At 37.2% G+C, this 18,650-nt stretch overlaps 1 protein-coding gene across 11 annotated transcripts in view; it reads left to right on the top strand.

Annotated features, from left to right (window-relative positions):
- Nucleotides 1–18,650, top strand: part of Dym (dymeclin) — a 357,093-nt gene that overhangs the window by 167,069 nt on the left and 171,374 nt on the right. The gene's annotated exons all lie outside the window — the stretch shown is intronic.

Raw genomic sequence — 18,650 nt, 5'->3', positions numbered from 1 at the left:
TGGGCTTAAAGCAGCATACATTTGTTATCTTACAATTCTGTAGATTAGAAGTCTAACAGGTCTCTCTAGGCTAAAATCAAAGGTCAATAGGGCTGCTTTCCTTTCTTAAGGCTCCAGGAGAGAATCTTTTTCTTGATCTCTTCTAGCTGTTGGAGGCTTCCTCATTCCTGGGCTTATGATCCCTTCCACCATTTACAAAGCCAGCAACAGCAGGTTACTGAGTACTTCTCATTTCTCATCACTCTGCCCTCCTCTGTTGTTCCCTCTGGCACTTAGAGGACCCTTTGTGATTGTTTCCGCCCTACCCAAATAATCCAGGTGATCTCCTTTTTCTCAAGATCTATAACAGAATCACAGCTGCAAAGTCCCTTTTGCCATGTTAGGTAACATATTTATAAGTTTTGGGGATTAGGGTGTGACATTTGGGGCACTTGGGGGTGGGGATGGGGGGCGGGCATTGTACTGTCTGCCATCACTGTCATCATCAGAAACTCCTTTCCCACCCTCTGCCAGTGACATGATCTTTAAAGTATAGAGAGCTAATTAACTAATCATGAATAAATATCACTTTCAGGGATTTTCAGCATGTGGTTACTTTTTGTATTCTAGTAGGATGCTGAATGTTAGCAGCTCTCAAATAGAACACTTGTTACATGTCAGCAAAGTCATTGTTTTCTTTAATTCTTTTAGGGAAGTACAGTTTAGAAGATTAGTTTTTGTTTCTAGCCATTGGTGCTGAACCCAACTCCATATCACTTTTAAGCTCTGATCTCATATTCTGCCCATTTGTTATATGCTTATTGACCTGTGCTCATTTTTAATAGTAACTTGAAATTGACTTATGTTCTTTATTTATCTTCAGAATAATAGAGGATATTTTGCATTAACTCATTATTTAAATTATGTCTGGTCTTTATACATTCTACTGTATTTGAAGGGATTGTGCTTGAGAGATTTTTTTTTTTTAGTTGGCTAACTTTGGACTAACCTAAACTTTATGATTTAAAGTAGACCTGACAGTCTCTTTATACTTCTCACATTGTTAGGCATCCTGAAGAGACTTTAGTTTCCAAAAGTTAATCTTTTCCACTGTACTTTATTTCAACATGACAGATTTAATGATTTCTATGCTGTTTTGTAGTCATTTTCTATTCATAGATGCAGAGATTTATGATGATTTTATGAAGATTTCATCATAAGGTCTGGGGATGTGGCTCAAGCGGTAGCATGCTCGCCTGGCATGCGTGCGGCCTGGGTTCGATCCTCAGCACCACATACAATAAAGATGTTATGTCCGCCAAAAGCTGAAAGATAATATTAAAAAAAAATTCTCTCTCTCTCTCTCTCTCTCTTAAAAAAAAAAAAGATTTCATCATAAGACTCATTTTTCTCAACTGATCAACTCTGTTCAATATGAAAATGCCAAAGGAATTGGTTCAGAATTTAAGTTCTGATAAAATGTATTAAGTAAGGTTATTAAAAATTAAAATTTTCTAGAGTTGGGGAAAAATGAAAATAAAGGCCCTGTGCCTAATTTTCATGTCTGTTATGCCAAAGAAAGAAAATAAATCAATCATGGTTGAAAAAGTAAAAAACATAATTTAAATTTGTGATGAATGAGTGTTTATATTAAGTTTTCAACAATAATAGTGCTTTATTTCATTTTCTTGGATTTTTATTGAGTATTATATGAGTAAGGAACTATGTTAAGCAATGCAAGGAATATCAGAATTAGCAATAAAGATTCCTGCCCTCAAATAATTTATAGTTCAGCAGCAGCAATAGGTCAAAAGACCCTAGCCTTGTACATATAAATGACGGGTTTCTGTTCTCGCGACTAAAAGGCTCAGGGGTCACTCTAGTTAAACTGGGCTAACTGGGCTGCACGAAATAACCACACAAGAGACACAGATACCTTTTTCTTTGGGGTAGCTGTGACGGCTCCTCTGACCTTAAGGGTCCGCAGAAAGAGAGAGCGAGCGAGATCACGCGCTGACCCCTTTTATTGAGGAGAAGCTATTCAAATGAGGCAAGGGGTCAGGTTTCAGGGGACTGAGTCTATCTTCATGATGTCCACTGTCAGCAGGTTGACTGACACCTGCATAGGCCACACCCAAGGGCACAGTAAGAGAAGGGGACACACACAAGGCACTTCCATGGAAGATTCTATCCTAAACAGGGCAAGGGGTTATATTACAAAGGAACAGGTGAGCATAGCTTCACCCATGGGGCTGTAGCAAGACACACCCATTTCTGTGACTGAGTGCCTCAGCACCCAGCTGGGGAGTGTAACTCAGTCACCCGTAAGGTTGGCCTCACACATATAAATATGTCTTATATTCAGCAGAATGTGGTAAACATTCTAATGAAATAAAAATTCCTTAGTGGAATAAGTTGTTGGTTCAGAGAATGGTGAGAACACATTTCATTGAGAAATTAGGCGCAGTGACTAGAGAGGCTGCCCAGATGAGGGGAAGTATCAACTATAACCACCATAACAAAACCTCTTGAGAGGGAGGATGATTTGTAGTAAAAAATCACCAGTCCCATCTGATTGGCATATTGTAGACTCATACGGGATTGTAGGTGAGGAGCCAGAGAGAACTGGAGACTCTAAGCTTTAGATAGTGGAAAAGTAATCTTTAATAACAACAAAATATAAAAAGTAAGTGAATGAGTTGTAGATGGATTTTAAGGAAAAAACTTTTAGATTTCTAGGATCAGCCATTTCAGTAGGTGATATTCTTATGTTCTGTTTGGTGTCTGGGAGAAGCTCAATCCTCACAAGTTCCCAGGTGCTGCCAGTACTTCTTGTCCAAGGACCACATTTGAGTAACTATTGTGGACCAGAGAATCCATGTCATTCAGGAGGAAGCTTGTTAGAAATGGCAGAGTATGAGTATTGCTTTGGACCTACTTAGTTAGAATATTCTTTTTAGCTTGATCCTTTTGAATGATTTGTATGCACATTAAATTTTTGGCCTGAAAATCAAGATTTATTACCCAAGGAAATACTTGTCTTGAATTGGAAGTGAGTCCATCTTTTTGTATCTTGAGGGAACTTATTTCCTACTATATTTTTGTGTTTAGGGTTAGAATTGCAAAGTTTGATAAGAAATGTGTGAACAAAACTTCTTAGATAACAGAGAGTTACAGAGAAATGCACCTCTAGATTTACTGATAGTCAGGTAACTCTTTTGAGTGAGAAGTGACGAATTCTCATGTATACTTTTTCTAAATCCTCTTTTAGGATATAGTTTTATATCTGTCAGTTTCAAAACTTCAAAGAGCCAATATTTCATGTGATACTCAACAAAACGGATAACAGTAACATGTTTTGTTGCTATGAAAGGATTTGAATGAAACTTTTAAAATCTTCTTAGCTATATATAAATGTAAAGAATGATTTCTTATGATGCCTTGGCTATTCATTTTTAATTAGACAGTGTACCTTTCACAAACTCTCAATGTCTAGAAAAGTTGCAAGCCCATATGATTTGAGTTCTGCTCAACTTTATAATAAATTATTTTGAATGTGCCATATAATATTGATTTTTGACAGGTTCCTTGTTTGAAGGTAATGATTCACTTTAAAGACATTTATGGAGGAGAGTAGATTATATGCAAAGGATTGCCTGGGGTACAAATGTCCTGCCTTAGAACTTTCCTTTTCTGCCTCTCACATCCCTCTCACTGGCTGCTGCTTCTGGCGTCTCCACCTTTGCCTAGCAGGTAGTTTTCTCTAGTAGCTCATTCTACCTTTTTTTTTTTCTTCTGACTTTACACATTTTCTTTTCTATAATTTTACTAACTGTCCATTTGTATACTGGAAGCCACCCAAATCTATATTTTTCATCTAGACCTTTGTTTTTCTTTCTCTTTAAATGTACCAGCAGGCAGTGAAGTGTAGTGGGTAATGAATGAGCCAGCTGTCAAGGGGGTCACTGTTAGTTTCTGACTCAGCAGCTAATTACTAGGGCAAGAGCTGGAAAGAAGGGCCAGGGATAGAGAGTTACATGCTAGAGCTACATGTCAAGGTTGGGATCCCAGCTCCAAAACTGACTGGCTATGGAATCTTGGAGAAGTTCTTTAACTTCCTATGTAGCAGTTTCCCCATCTATAAGATGAAAACATCTCAAAGGACGATGATGAGGACTAAGCGAGTTAATATTTTGTAATATTTGTAATGTGTACTGTGTGTTAGTAGCTGAGCACTGACTCTTTTGGACTTCACTCCCTGGACAGCGCATACTTACTGTAAGCTTTTATTATGTTTAGCTGATTTTTAAAGAACTCTTTATTTTAAATTTTATATCCAAGATAATGACCTGCACCATAGCTACCTGAATTGCCAAGCCAGAAACCTGCAAGTAATTCTGTCACACTTCTCCCTTACCCTCAAATTCTATATCATTGAGCCTAGAGTTCTAACTCTGCCCTTGTGTCTCACATTTGTACCCTCCTCTGTGACTCTGTTGCCTTTGCCTTGGTTCACTGTTCACCATTTTCAAACCCTAACTTTGTGGTCTTACTGATCATTTTGCCTCTCTATTTGCCCCTCCATAGTCTCCTTTCACGCTGCTTGCTATTTATTCAAAAAGCAGATCTGATCTTGTTGCTTCCTTTGCTTAAAATTATTAAACGGGTTCCCATTGCTAGCATCCAACCTGCTTAGAGCAGTGGTTCTCCACTGAGGGTGATTTTGCTTCCCAGGGGACATTTGACATTATCTGTAGTTTGTTTTTGATTGCCACACCTGGGGAGAAGGTTGCTACCGACATCTAGTGGGTGGACACCAAGATGTTGCTAAACGTGCTACAATGCACAGGACGAGCCCCCATAGCAAAGAGTTATCCAGCCCAAAGTGTCAGAAAGTAGCATCAAAGCTAGAGACCCTGCCTCAGAGTGACATTGTCTGGGCCCTGGCCTTTACTGTTAGTCTTCTATTGCTCCTTGACAACCACTGTTGCTTCCTTGTGTGGAATCATTACAGTTCTCTGTTCTTCCACAGCCACATTTCTGCATCTGGATAAATGTGGTCTGGAACTACAAAAAAAAAAAGTGGACCATACACTGACCATATTACCTTTTTTCTGAAGGTCTTTCTTTCACACAGCTTGTATTCTTTTTGTTTTTTCTGAAGTCTGCAATGGCCTCTTTGACTTGCCACTCCTTTCCCCTCCATTCAGCTCCCAGATTTTTTACTTTGGACCCAGGTACTTTTTACTTTGGAACCTAGCATAGTTCCTTCCTGTTTCCCGTTCACATTAAAAGGGAAAAGTGCCCAAATGGTTCTATTAATTTCCTTGTAGCAGCCCGTGGATCACTGTCAGTTTCTGACCCAGCAGCTAATTACTAGGGCAAGAGCTGGAAAGAAGGGCCATGGATAGAGAGTTATATGCTAGAAAATCTGGCTCTCTCAGAAGTAGGCAAAAGAAAGAGAACTTGAGTCTTGACTTGTCCAGTGACACACTGGCTTGACGTGAAATTGCAAATCTTGTTGCTTGTGCAGAGCAATAATATAGGAGATAAAAGACTTGTCAGCTAGCAATGGTAGCACATGCCTATAATCCCGGTGACTCACAAGGCTGAGGAAGGAGGGTCACAAGTTCAAAGCCAATTTCAGCAACTTAAAGAGGCCCTAAGCAACTTAGTGAGCCCTGTCTCGAAATAAAAAATGGAAAAGGCTGGGGATGTGGCTCAGTGATCAAACACCCTAGGCTCAATCCCAGTAAACCCCTTGACACCCCAAAAAAGATTTGTACATTTCTTTACCATACTTTACAGAGAGGCATATTATAGAACTTAATACTTAGTTCTGACTTTTGGAGGATGGGTTGGCAATCTGGGATTTTAAGCTTGGTTCTGGCACCCACCATTGGAAATTCATGTAAGTTAATATAACTCAGCCACGTTTCAGGTAATCTGCTGCTACTCAAAGCTGGTGAAATTTATGACAACATGTCTGTAAAATGCTCTAGACAATGCAAGACATGATTGAGAGGTTTCTGGTTTTTCAAACTTATTGAGAATAAATTAACACAAAACATCAATTTGATTTTTAATTAAAATAATTTGTAATAGTAGTAGTTCTTCTTGGTAAAATCTGGTCATATAATTTGAGAATTTAGAAATCTTTACAACTTTATTTATTCTTTCACTTTACAGTTAACAGCCATCAGTAGTTAACACTTACTGTTCAAATTTTAACCAGGCTATGCAGCTTTTCCCTAGTCCCACGACGGCATTTTTAATAAGCTGCCTTTCCTGTTCTGCACATGTGATGGTGTATACTCTACTCACCCAGCACTCTTTTGAAAACTACAAAAGCACAAATTGTTTATTTAACTCTGGACATATAGCTCCTATATTTTGGGCAAATAAACACCTTTCTGGCCCATGCAATCAAATTTGCTTTGAATAATATTTTCTAGTCTTAACCTTATCAGCCTTCCTCACTTCTGTCCCCACTGAATTAAATTTTCATGGGTTGATTGTTTCTGAACCAAACAAACAAAAAGCTTAATGAGAATATTAATAAACAAATTCCATGTTCGTTACTGGCGTGAATCTGTTCTGTACAATTTGTTCTGTACACACATATTTTCAATGTATGATACAGTAACATGATATTTGGCATTTCTCTTGGTTATGACAGTTTAGGAATACTGTCCTGTTTTTAAAGTGATAAGTTTAATAATAAATTCATTCTTGTCACTTTCAGCTTCTCACTGCTGTTTCCCTTTTGTTGCTTTTTAAGACTGGTGAAAGGCTGGGGGGCTTATACAGTGTAGGATGTTGGCTTTATACCATAGGTAAGTGACTGTCCCAAATCAAAAGCCTGTGCTCATTCCACAGTACTGTCATAGCCAGACTAGCAGAATGTTAACCTGCCTGGCACTGTGCATTTAAACTCCCAGGAATTATATGAAGCCTATGGTACTCTGCAAAGTAGCCCAGCCCTTGGTGCCATTCTTTTAGCTGCTCCGTATCTCTCAGGCCAGTTGCTTTTCCATGTAGTTAAGAACCTAAAGTGACAGTTGTAAAGACAGTAAGGTTGTGTTAATTGTTTCTAAACCAACAGGTGTGGACGTGTTCAGGTATTATATGCATGACCTGTTGAAATTTGTCTTGGGAAGTAAGCATGAAAAGAGGACAAGGACTATGTGCCTTTAGGCTGAAACTCTAATAATATTTTTACATCTAATCTTTGATGTTAAAATTTATTTTAATTCAATTAATACTTATTGATCTTCTTCTGTATGCCTGCCACCTCTAAAGTCCTCTTTGAGATTTCTTAGTTTCATTTTAGACTAATACCATTTGTCGTATCTAGAAATTGTAGTGATTTTATTTTTTAAACTAATTGAATTTGACCCTTATTTTACTATCTAATATCATTGTAGTCAAGAAATAGGGAAGGAATTATTTGATACAAAGAGTTACAATGAATAGTTCAGTTGTGTTTCAAAATCTTGGAAAGTTCTTTAACTTCTGTTTTTCATCTCTAAAATAAGATATAACTACTCTGTGTGAGTGTTGTGAGAGTCAATAATGGCTTATAAAGACTTTTGCATGTCTTTTATATTATTATAACATTTTAAAGATACTTTGCATCAGAAAATAAAATCTGGATAACATCTGTGCAAAAGATTTTCTTGGTCTCTGTTAATATTCCTAGATTCCGATTCCCTGGCCAGAAGGTCATCAAGTTGACTGTATTTTCTATAAAGGAAGAAAATAAAAGTCTCATTGGATGTAAATAAAAGTTTATAATAATAATTTTTATTTAGATTGGAGGGAGATCTGAACAATGGCTCACAGGTAAATACTTCTTTTAAATGCACATGATTTCATTTTCTGTTTGTTTGCAGTAGTCTTACGCATGCTAGGCAAGTGCTGTACCTCTGAGTTACATTTGAGGCCTATTTCATTTTTAAAGACTGAATTAACTTGTTCTTGCCTTATGCCCAGGCAGTAAACAGGTTCCACTTTCTCCATTGCTGTGGTCTTTGCTGATCCTTGTTTGATCCTGGCAGAGCATTAGCCAAGAAAGGAAGGAGGAATGTTTGCCTTAGAAATCTGGCTTCCTGTGCTTCCTACTACAGTGGTACTTTGAAGGCAGCTAAATTTTTCAAAGAAATCTGTTATGGTTTGCTTTTCTAGTTTAGTGTTTTCTTAAGAAGTTACATTGAAAGCATTTAAAAAGCTCCAAGTTGAAAAATTTTAAGTTCCCAATTGAAAATTTCTAACTAATTGGAGGATTATTAGTAACATACAACTGAGTGTCTTGGCAGACTTTGATGGGACATGTGAAAACTTTATAACTGATTTAATTTCAGTTTAGATTGCTGGCACATCCAGAATGTCAGGGTTTTTTTTTTATTTATTTGTTCGTTTGTTTTATTTTTAAATTTTTCTATACCTTTATTTTATTTATTTTTATATGGTGCTGAGGATCGAACCCAGCACCTTGCACGTGCTAGGTGAGTGCTCTACCACTGAGCCACAACCCCAGCACCATAGAATGTTAGGTTTTAAAGCAGCATGTCACACACATTTATCTGAATTTTTATTTCTTTTGAGTAGAGACCTTTATGGACAAAATTGCTACATAGGAAATTAAACATAACTTTAAATAGAATAACTTTCTTAGAGCTTTATAGATGTCATATCACATTGTAGAGATAAGTGGGTATGTGGAGAGATATGGCTCATACTTTGTCCTCTTAGCCCCAAATTTCTAAGCCTCCATTTCTGTCTGCTGTACTGTGAAGGATCTGAGATTTTTTCCCTGCTTTTAAGCTAGCGAATTAGCCTCCCACAGTGTTGTAGGTTCTGGTAGGAAATTCAGGACTCCTGGATCAGAGACAAAGAACAGTACATTACTGTCTTTTTATCACATATTCTATAGTTAACATAACACTAGTAGGAGCCAGAGTATCATCACTTTCTTGTATGGTTCCATCTGCCCATAGGACAACATGACAAGGCAGCTAACCCCTGCAAATATCGTGGGTTGCATTGCAGGAGAGGAACCCTGAGCCTGGAAAGCCATAATTTTGTATAGCAGGTTTCAAAAAACTTGCCCAGCCTTTAATTTGGAAGGAGAGATCTTTAATGTATTCAACAATAATTGCCCTCTGTTGTGGAGGGAGATACTGTCTCAATTATCTCTTCAGAGTCTATTCACTTTATAAACATCTATGAACAGATAATCCAGAGCACAAGGCTGTTTGTGTACCTGCTTTTAAGATATGCAGAAATAATATACTGCTGAAGATTTGTCCCCCAACATCTTCTACCTGGTCGTGCATTTGTATTGCTGATTGGAAATGCCTGTCACTGTTTCATTAAGGTAACTAGTTGATACTGCCCTAGGTTCTCTCTCTCACTTGTAAATGCATTGGCTTTATATATGTTAGAAGTATTGAAGGGGCTCTTTTGTTTCTGCTTTACACATTTGTCATAATGAATCTCCAGCTCAAGGTCAATGTCCATAACACAACCCCTAAAGCCTTGGTCTGAGTGACTTTGACAAACCCAGAATATTTTTGTTATAATGTTATTATAATTTATAATATTTTTAATATTATAATTGATAAAGTAATTTGGTAAAATTTTATGGAATCTTAAAATTATAGATTTGGAAGGACTTTAAAAAATCATTTGTGACCAATCTGTACTTTTCATATGTGGTGATATCGAAACCTAGTTACTATGTTACTAGTCTAAGTGAAAACTATTGCAGAAGCAGACTTAGGACTCTAGCTCCTGGCATGTGACTTTAGAACAGAAGAGAGAAAAAGAGTGGCACGCGCGCGTTTGCGCGCTCTCTCTCTCTCTCTCTCGCTCTCTTCATAAATGTGATATCTAATATGTTATAAAATGCTAAGGCCAGATAAGAGAAATATACTGACTTAATAAAATATTTTTCTTGATATATTGCACATATTTCATGGTCTTTGTAAAAGGCATCTTTTCTAAGACAAGCGAATGTTGTGTTAACAGGAGAAATGAGATGAAGGTAAAGAGACTTAAAATGAATGATAATGCACAGTGAATCAGAGGTACCAGAGATGGAACAAATGAGGGAAGAGAGAATGCCTCCCTAGAAGATCTAAGAGGTGAACCAGGAAAAGGTGGCTGTGAAAGGGTAGCTAGACACTCCTTATCACAAATAATATAGTATGAGTTTTTTGAGCATTTATCATTTGTTCATTTGTATTTCCTCATTTATAAAATGGCACTGTCCTCCCCGGGCCACTGTGAAGAATAAATGACTTAATATGTAGAGAATGCTTAGAATCACATCTATTGGATAGCAATTATCAGTAATTATCAGAGGGGAAAAACAAAATCTGTCTTGTTAGAAGACACACAGCACCATGTCTTGTTGGTGATAGCTCAAGAAGGTATTTCAACGAATGGCAAAATTCCAGTTATTCTAAATGGACTAAAATAAATGGTTAAAATCTACTGGCTATGGGTGAGATGGAGCCAACATGCCATATAGACAGCCTTTGTTTGCATAGCTTGTATCTGTCACGTGTTGCATCCTTGCCTTATACAATATGTTGTTCATGTTATCCAACTTGCCTCGCTTGCATGAGGCCCTGGGTTCAATCCCCAGCACCATAAGTAGAGAAAAAAATGAGAGAAAAGAGAAAATGAAAGGAGTTACAGTTCTTCTCCCAAAGATGGCGCATAGTTAATACCTTTCCAAGCATGTAAGAGAGAAGTAGGAATCTGGTTGAAAAGATCTGAGAGGCCATCTGGGTTTAGATATACTGATGAAGAAAATCACTGGAGGAACCCTGTGTAACATTCCTGTTAATGTTTGGTGTTCTAAAATTGTTCTTGTTTTCTTCCCTTTGTTAGTCAAACATGAAGATTATATTGAAGTATGAGAACGTCTATGTTCTTTATTTAGTATACATTCATGGACCTTTTAGTCTTGGAAATTCAGATAGGTACACACTTCTGTCATTATTTTTACTGCCTGATGTAGTAATAATCTTTTACCTTAGTACCATGATGGTGTTACAGCACATCAACTAATTGAAGACCTTGGTGTTTTCACATTTCCTATTTAGAATGATTCAGTCTTAAATAAAACTGAGATTCTAAATATACCCTCCAAGAAACTAATACTGGTTCAAATATTTTCTTCAAGGAATATTTTATAACACAGTTGTGATTTCTTTTTGGCATGAGCAGGTACTTAGGGGTCGTTTAACCATCAGATATTTCCCTGTGTCCATCATGTCAGACATCTCCAAGGACTCATAGACTGCCTTCACAGGGCTTTGAGTCCAGCAGCTGTAGAGGACTGCAGTCTTGGAGGACTGTGGTGCTCTGAGGCAGCATGCAGCAGAAGGCAGACCGCTTTCCTGAATGTTGCTGAAACCTCATCAGGGAGGTGATGCTGGAGTTGAGTCTTGGAAGATGAGCAGTTACCTCTTTTCTCCATTTGTTTTGCTTCCAGTTCTTCCTTCCCTCACCTTTCTTTAAAAACCTAGGTATAATTTAACTTCTGTATACATGGTTCCCTTTCAGCTGCCTACAGCAACACTCACAAAATTTATCTAACTTGATTCCCACAAGAAGTGATAAAAATAATAATATGAATTAAAGTAAAAACTACTGCAGAGGCTGTGGGCCAATCTGACCTTCATCCAATTTTAATTTTTCTTACTCAGAAAACTGTTTTTCAATTTGTATCATAGTTGTCAGATAATTGAAATACTCTTAAAGTTTAGTTTGATTAAACACCAAACAGATTAGCAGTTCTTCAGTGGAGTGGGGTGTAACAATTAGAGTGTGACCTCAGGCTAACTCATCTCTGCAGCAGAGATTCCTTAGGGATTGTGTGATGTGTGTTGTGGGGGGAGAAAGCAGTTGATAACTACCAGCACAGAAGGTGACCAACAGTATAGTCTATGAACTGCCACATAATTAAATTCACTAGAGCCAGATTATTTAGAAGCTTTAAAATGAGTACAAAACTCAAAACACATTTATAGAGAATAATATGATAAATCTTTAAGTTACATCTCAATTCAAAAGCTAGCAATTTGTGACCAGCTTTGTTTCATTTATAATACCACCTTTTCCTCCCTACTGTAGATTATTTTGAAGCAATTTCTGACATCATTTCATGGATTTAAATTACATTATGAAAAAGGACAAGTTTTTATGAGCACATATATATGATTTGGTTCCTCTGTGATAGAGAAAAAAAATAAAATCAGCACTAAACATGGACATTAGCCATTGGTACCTTTGTCATTTCAGATCCACTTCAGTTCAGGGCTTACTCTGTGCCACTCACAGTGCTAATCAATGTTATATTGACACTATTTTATTTGTGATTATAGCCCTCTACAAAGTACAAAATGTCCACTTTATAGATGAGGAAACTGAGGGCCCAGAGAGACTATGGAATTTACTCAGGGTCAAGTAGCTCATAGTGTGATGCAACTGAGACTGGAATCTTGGACTGACCCTAGCCTAGAAATGTTGTTTCTGGAAGACCTGATATTGATAAATATTCAGAGGAATAGACAGACATTGTCTACCTTATGCCTGGACTCTCAGGAATGAATGGAATATCCACTTTGTGGAGTTTCTACAGTCTTGGGTCACTCGAATATAGTGGTTCTCAAAATGTGTCTGCAGGCCATAGAGGGTCCTTGGAATCTAAACTCTTTATTATCGGGCATCATTTGCCATTTTCACTGTACTGAAAATTGCATCAGTTGTGCAAAAGCACAGTTGAGGTGAATCTGGTGAGACCATAGCATAAATTAAGTGCACCACACACTGTGCTGGTACTCACTTTATTGCATCTTCACTTTAAAATGTAATAGTAAAGATGATTTGTTGCAATAAATCTTGACCCTTTAGTGCATGTTTTTTTAATATTCATGTGATAAACCTAGAAGTTTGCATAAAGCATGCCTGCATTCCGAACCACAGTGGTGTCTTTAGGAAGAGCATGTGGGCAATCCCAGTTGTGAGCTCAGCTGGCCACTCAGTTTGTGGAATACCACTTTTAGAAGAAGGAACCAGTGCAGTCTGTGGTTATTGAGACTTTTTCTTGAAAATGAAGAAAGCAAGCTTGTCAGTTCCAACAAAACACCTGCCAGTGTTAGACTTTTGTGATGAAATCAATCATAATGTTAATAAATGTGGGGTTTTTGAAGATACTATATGATGAAACGTATCAACATTGTAAAGATCTGTTCAACGAACTCAACCAATGTTTTTCAAACAACTAATGACTATTTTTCATTAACCATATTATTTATGTTAACACATAATATGTTTACTATGGCATCTAAATGAACTAATGAATATGTTAGATTTCTTTCAGTTTGAAATTCTATAGGTATAGTGCACATATAAAAAAGTTCTTTGAGGTCCTCAATTTTCTTTGAGCCAAAAGGGGCTCTGTGGTTGAGTTTAAGAACTGCTGTTTGCCTTTCAGAGGATGAGGTAGACAGAGCGAATATAAACATGTCTGTATTGCAGAGTTCACTGTATATACTTTTAAATATCTACTATTTCTGAATTAATTATGACCTACTTCCTTTCATCAATATAATCAATAGTTAGCTATGTTTGTATTATTCATGCTTCCATTTAATAAATATTTATTGAGAATATGGTTATCAGGTTAGAAGAGAAAGGGGGCATACTGAATATATAAATCATGTTTATTATCTGTAGGAGCTTATGGTCTCTAAGAGTCATAAGCTGGCAATGTCACTGTATTAAATTGTCTTTTAAGTTTATCATTCATTTGCCTGTGTGTGACTATGAAATAAATTTGTTTCAGTTGTCTGTTGCTGTGTAACAACCCACCCCAAAATTTAGTGGCTGAAAACAATAGTTTATAATGATCTCTTACATGCTGTCCCGATTGCTTAACCAAGAGACATTCCCTTGAGGTCTCTTGTGTTTTCAGTCAGAGGGTAGTTGGGTTGGATGCCCAGTGGGACCCCAACTCACGACTGGCTGTTGAGGCTAGCTGTAAGCTGGGAGGGCTGTTGAGGCATTGACCATAATACGTTGGTTCTTTTGCATGTGACCTAGTCATGAAGCTTGACCCCTCAGCAGTGCAACTAGGTTCTTAAGAGGGAATATCCCAAGAGTAGAAGAAACAGTTTTTTACAGCCTAGCTCAGCTATCCAAGAACATCATTTCTGCTCCGTTTTATTTGTCAAAAGCAGGTTATAAGACCAAATCCTGAAAGAGAGGATCATAGCAATTCATAAATGCTGGGAGGTGTGGTTCATTTGTGGCCATCTTTAGATACTAGCTGCTGCTCTAAGACTCTTATGAAGACTGTTGAATTCAGTGACACAAATTAATGAAAACAAATAACTCCTTTTATTCCTGAAGCCTTGGCTTAAGATAAATGTCATAGAAAAATAAGCTGAATCTTTCAAATACTTTTCTCTCACTTTTCTTTCCTTTTAATTTACATTTGACATAAGCATTTTTCCCCTCATGTTCAGTTTCTTTTGTTGAGAAGGAAATGCCCAGTGTGTGGTAGAGGTGCCTTTACTTAGAGTAAAGGAGCAGAGGCACAGAGTTCCTTTTCTGTGGATGTTCATGTGACTGCACTTGCTAACCACAGAGTGGTTGATATTGACTAGGTCTCATCTCAGGTCTGAGAAAAATGTAGGGCTCTCTTAATCCTGTGGCAGTGTGACTAGCAGTGCCCCCTGTCAGAGAGATGCTCACTCTCTGATAGTGGCAGCTTCAGGTTCTCTGTAAGAGACCCTGAGAGGTGGCAGTAAGTTTGGAGATTGGAGCTTGAAGATCGCTTTGACGTGGCATTTGTACATCATTCTTGCTGCCTCCAGCTTGATTGTGTGTTCACAGTGGTTTGGAGATATTGCTGGAAGAAAAATTTGATAGAGGGTGCTTTAGTGAAAGCTCCCCTTGGTGGTGCTGTTGCATTGACTTCCAAAGAAAACAGCATTTTAGTGCCCCCCCCCCTTTTTTTTAATCGTTGTTTTTAGCAAACATGTTTTTTTGAATGCTAGGGTGCACTAGACCCTGTGCTAGGCTTGGAGGAACTAATAAGGCAGAGTTGTTGTCCTCATAGCCTCATAGGCTTTCGACTTTCTTGACATTTCCTGAATAGTAGGAGGGGGGCGGGGCGGAGAGGTGTTAACTGAATTCAAGCCAGATCCATAGCTGACTGTAGACACCCTGACCTTGAAGGTACTAACCTGCTTTCCTATAGATGATGTATTCGCAAAGTTCATGATTTTAGGTTTTTTTTGTTTTTGTTTTAATGTTTTGCTAAGGATCAAACCCAGTGCCTCACACATGCTAGGCAAGCAGTTTGCCATTAAGCTACAGTCCCATCCCCTTGATTTTAAAAATTATTTAAAAGGTAACAGATAGCCCTGAAATATATTTCAAAAGGCATGATTTTATTCTGCAAGAAAAATACAATTTAAAAACTTTACTGGCATATCATGTTTACCTACCACATTAGAAAAATCTGTTTGCTGGGTTATGTAGAAATAGATTCTTTTAAAATTTTGCTGGTGGGAGTGTTAATTGGTATGACTTCTTTGAAGAACAATGGCAATATCTGTCCAAATTCCAATTCATAACCTTTTGACCCAACAATCACGTGCAAAATGACAGTATACAGTTTATTTTGGAAGTTTTTAAATAATAGGAATTAGAAACGACTCATGTCCATCAATAAAGACATAATAAAGTTAGTACACTGTTAGAACAGATAGCGTGCAGCTGTTAAAAAAAATTAGTAAAGGTGCTGATGGAATATTCCACATGATATATGATGTAAAAAAACAAGGCATTGAACAATATGTGTGGTATATGATTAGTGTAAGTAAGGGGGAAATGATATTCATTTGCATTGTCTTTGCAAGTAGAAACTCTGGAAGGATATACTGTAAACTGATTAGAGTGGTTATGGGGTAGGAAGAAAGCAAGACTTATATTTTTTCTTCTCTCACCATGTGAGCACCAAAGGGACTGTGTTCGGTGTATGATCTTTATTATGTATTTATGTGTTCACTAATGTATCCTAAGTATCTATAATAATATATATCATATAAATAACATTTTTAGAGTAAATTATTTTTCAAAAATAACTCAGTTAAAAAACAAAAGCAACATAGACTCATTACAGAAGGTATACAAAAGCTTGAAAACAACCAAAATGCCCATGTCTAAGTAATTCTCCCTCTCTTTCTTCCATGTTCAGTATTTTAGTCAACTTTTTCACTGCTGTGACCAAAAATCCTGACTGGAACAGTTAGAGGAGAAAAAGTTTATTTTTTGGAGCTCCCGGTTTCAGAGGTCTCAGTCCATAGATGGCTGGCTCCATTGCTCTGGGCCCAAGATGAGGCAGAACTTCATGGTGGAAAGGGATGGAGGAGGAAAGCAGCTGAGGACATGTCATTAGGAAACAGAGAACTCCATTCATCAAGAACAAAATACATACCCCAAAGGCACATTCCCAGCCACCTTACCTGTCTACAGTTACCATCCAGTTTCATCCCTGTCAGGGAATTAATGCACTGATTAAGTTAAAATTCTCATAACCCAGTCATTTCACCTCTAAACTTTCTTGCATTGTCTCACACTTCAGCTTTTGAGGGGACACCTCATATCTAAACCATAACACTTGGATCAAATCCACGGCTTCATACAAGCTAGGCAAGAATTCTACCACAAAGCTGTGCTCCCCCCCAGCCCCAAGTAATCCTTAAACTAATGCCTTCATATATAATACTCTAGATTATTTTCTGTTCATATAATTGTAATATATTTTTTATAAACACAGGCTATACCATATAAAGAATTTTGTAGGCATTTTCCATTATACATATATGGAAAAATTTATACAAATAAAATTAATAATGCCATATATTTGGGTATATAAGTTGTTTGTATATTTGTACACTTACATATATCCAGCTCTGGAAAGAAAGTCTTTGTTTATGCTTAAGAGATAATGTGTGCTAGTGGTTAGCAGTGGCAAACACTAAAGTGAGACCCATCTCCGCCTCTTTGTAGCTGCTGTGAACTTTTGAGGCTATTTAGCCATTCTATGTATACAGTGGATAACAATAGTGCCTACTTTGTGGGGTTATTATGATGGTTAAATCAGTAAAAATAGGAAAATCATTTAGAACAATGTTAAATTTAATGATAGATAGCCCTTCTCCCCATGTGGAATGTGGGAAAAACCAAAGGCAGACTTCATTCAGAGTGACTATTACTGATGAACATTTGTGAGCCTTGAAACCCTTCATGAGCACTTGATTATAGCTTATCCTCTTGGCACTGTTCTCCTGGGGTCACAAGCAGGAGACCCTTATGTATAATTGGCTTGAAGAAGTTTAACATTTGGAAAATACCTGGTTGGTGGCTTCAGAGCAGTTCCCTTTCTTAAAGAGGTGATGCTGGTTACAGGGCTGCCAGATCAGAGGTGTGTCTTGACCTTCAGGAATCAGCAGGGAAAGGTGTTTGGGGTCTAAAGGGACCGCTAATTTCTCTTCCACCAAGTTCTTTTAGCAAAGAGGACATCTGTTCTGTCTAACCTGACTCTTTAGATGTGCGTGCTATGCTCATCCTACTCCAGAGCCAGCGAGTACCTTGTGCTGGCTTTTAGGGCAGTCAATTCATGCTTTTCCCATCTACCTACATCATTATCTTTAAAAGGCTTGCTTTTCATTTATTAATTGTTAATTAGCTATTGAATTTATACTGGCCTATTTTGCTCTCTGAGTCACCATTTATTCATTTTCTCCTTCTACAGATTGGTTTTCTTAACATGGAGTATATTTAATCAAATTGAAACAGTCCTGAAATACCAAATGTGACTGAAAATGACTATTTACATATTTTTGTCAGTTATGTACTAGTGGGTATTTCACAGACCACCCTGCCATGAAGAAAGAAATGGAAGTCCTTTCCAATAGGCTTTAAAAGAAGTTTAGTTTTTAGATTATCCAAAGTGACAACTGAAATGTGAATAAAGCTTCCCAGAACCAAAAATAAAGTTGTAACTAAATTATTATAGTATTTTATACAAATTTTAGATTCTTCGTATACCTAGAAATCAAATGTCTCATGTTAAAAATGGTGAATTAGTGCAAACAAATTTTATTTTGCAGAAATCTTTGATTCCGTATGAAAAGATTCTGTGGCCTGTTTTTATACTACACTTAGGAAGTGGCAAGAATATTGTGTGATAATTAAAAGATTTTAGACAAGTATTTTGTTTCTTTTTCACAGCCATGCGTAGCACTTACTTGAAATTGTACTTTTATTTCCTACTGTACCATTTGCACCTGTGTTGTTAGTGTGTGTTGGCTGAAATTGCTGTATCCCATAAGTAATTACTAACCCTGACTGGTCCAGGCTCTGGTAGCAGTGTAATCTTATGCCATTTTTAAAACACTTTCTTAAAATTGGTGAGACACCAAATAAAAGAAAATCTGGAGTATCAACACAGCTCTCTTTGTTACAACTTAAAAAGTGATTGTAGACCTTATTAAGTCTTTCAAAGTATTAGCTCTACATCTATTTTTAAAAAATCATTATAATTTAAAGTAGTATTTTATTTTAGCTGTTGATAATAG

This window comes from Marmota monax, unplaced genomic scaffold (genome assembly GCF_021218885.2).
Source record: "Marmota monax isolate L192 unplaced genomic scaffold, Marmota_monax_Labrador192_F-V1.1 WCK01_AAM20220418_F8-fsc00031, whole genome shotgun sequence".
In the NCBI taxonomy this organism is placed as follows: domain Eukaryota; kingdom Metazoa; phylum Chordata; class Mammalia; order Rodentia; family Sciuridae; genus Marmota; species Marmota monax.
Note: the sequence above shows the minus strand (reverse complement) of the source record. Positions and strands in the feature narration are given on the sequence as shown.